The following is a 2,195-nucleotide window of genomic DNA, read 5'->3' as shown; positions in this document are numbered from 1 at the left end:
CCAAAGCTGACTTTTTTTTTTTTTTAATTGGGGCAAAAAAAATTTCAACGGGGCACAACGATTGAAACGGGGGGGGGGTTTTCCCAAACGGGGCGGGTGCGCCCGGTTTGCGCAACGTAGGGAGAAGCCTGCTTGGCAACCCCTAGGGCCACTACAATAATTCAATTTTATCATACACAGTACAGACATAAACCTCCATTTAAATACTGTAGCCGTCCACAATCCGTTAGCTTTGCCCCACCACACCAGGAAAAAGTCAGAAACTCGCCTGGGTCAAATAACCTTTGCTGTGGTCGCACACATTGCTTGCAAAATTATCCTTGATTCCCTGAGCCAGGCATAGTCTGTCTCAGCTGCCCTTCACACGAGTTTCAATAATGGGGACCAGTGTGCCACAATTTGCCTAGGGCTTGCTTGTTGAAAAGAAGTGCATTTTATTTTACAATTATAGTACGTATGTTTTATATTAATTATGTCTTCAATGTTGAACTCTAGCAGCTCTCATATTTATAGGCATAGCTTTACTTTTGCTGCATTAATTACTATAGTGGTGCATTAATATAAGATACATGCTAGTGTTTTCTTTATAACTGCCATCTGTGTGTAATTAGCTTTGAAAATTGCCATTGAACTATTATGCCTTTTTCATGTTTTACAATTGAGTGGTGTGATAGAAGTGTTAAAAAATGTAAGTGACGTGAAGCACATTAGCCAGGGACGATTTGAGAGGCGGTTCAATAAATTATTGGCAGAAAGGCAATTGGTCTATATTTGTAATGACTTAGTTTTAGTTTATTGAATTTCTGTTGAAAATCATAATTCTTTCACAGTTATGAAAATGCGTTCTTCTGTCACAAATATATGACAAGCACATCCCCATAATATCAAGCAAATCAAGCCAGCAGTCAACCTAGTGAAAGGTCTACTATCCGTGATGATGGTTGAAAAATTGCGTTGATACACAGCGCGCGCATGTTCGTGAGCAGCCGGTTGTGAAATGACAGTCAACAGTTCATGGCGTGTACGCTGAGTATGTGGGTTAATTGTTCGCAAGGTATATGTGGGGCAGTGGAACACGTAGCTGTTTTTCAAGCGATGCTTTCAATAATTAGACCTGATATAGAGTAAAGGGTATTACACTGCGCCGCTGCCTAACCAGGATGTGAACCGTTGTTGTGTGCCGGGATGTTGATCGATGTACATGTATGATTCAAGTAGATACATTCAAATGGAAGTAAACAGCTAGTCGTTGAATGCACTGGTATGTATATAAGTTTGTTTGTTTTAACATGTTTTTGTTTTGTGTTAACTATAGTCATCGGGGATTACACCACAGCGAGTTTATCATACAGTTTTATGAATAGTTGAATGTGATATATCTGTCCTTCTTATTATTGGTGCCAGCTGTTTACCACTTGAACATAATGCATTCAGCTTATTTAGGCCAAAACAAAATATAGGTGTGGTTACGGTTTCCCGACCGACCCTATAAATATTCCCAGCGACCCTAAACATTTTATTGTCAATTTTCTTTCAAGTAAAAAAAAAAAATAAAAAATATAAAAATAAAAAATATGAAAATATGAATTGGACAGTTCCTGCTTCAAAAGGCACAACGCACATCCTTCGGACATGGTTCGTAAATAAAATATTTCAAGAAAATAAAATGTTTTCCCTACCAACCTACCCTATTTTTTTTCGGCATGTAACGGTAACCACACATATATTTTGTTTTGGCCTTATGAAGGTAACATTTAATATATCATAGGGTTTTATGATTTTCTTCCTTCTTAAAATTCCAAGTCTAAACTGCAGATGTGTATGGAAATTTTTAAATAGCTGCCACAGCCATATGGTATATATGTGCATTTATGTAGCATGTATGTTATTTGCCATGCACAGTGCACTGAGCAGAAGCCAACTGGTGTTAATGAAAACTGCGCCTGCTGGTACCTTTATCACAGGTGTTAAAGTCACATATGGGTCACGGGTGTGCCTCTTACTTAAGCCCGGCGCACACGTGGCGATTTTTATCGACAGTACCGGCGATTCTGTTGCCAGCAATAAAATCGCCGAGAAATCGCCACGTGTGCGCTGCACGGCGTCACCGATTTTGACGCCAGAAACTCGTCGCTGGAATATCAAACATGTTTGATATTTGTTGCCGAGTCGCTGAACAATCGCTACGTGTGCGC

The 2,195-nt window shown here is 39.5% G+C and overlaps 1 protein-coding gene across 2 annotated transcripts in view; it reads left to right on the top strand.

Annotated features, from left to right (window-relative positions):
- Nucleotides 1-2,195, top strand: part of LOC106809837 (alpha-1,6-mannosyl-glycoprotein 2-beta-N-acetylglucosaminyltransferase-like) — a 23,705-nt gene that overhangs the window by 2,613 nt on the left and 18,897 nt on the right. The window contains exon 1 of one of the 2 annotated variants that reach the window (XM_014813062.1): nucleotides 784-1,261. The exons of the other annotated variant lie outside the window; for it this stretch is intronic. The gene's annotated coding sequence lies outside the window, so the exon portion shown is untranslated. Of the gene's footprint in view, nucleotides 1-783; nucleotides 1,262-2,195 lie in introns of those variants that run through there. 2 annotated transcript variants of the gene reach the window in all.

Source organism: Priapulus caudatus, unplaced genomic scaffold (assembly GCF_000485595.1).
Source record: "Priapulus caudatus unplaced genomic scaffold, Priapulus_caudatus-5.0.1 Scaffold389, whole genome shotgun sequence".
NCBI lineage: Eukaryota > Metazoa > Priapulida > Priapulimorpha > Priapulimorphida > Priapulidae > Priapulus > Priapulus caudatus.
This window is presented reverse-complemented; position numbering and strand designations above follow the sequence as displayed.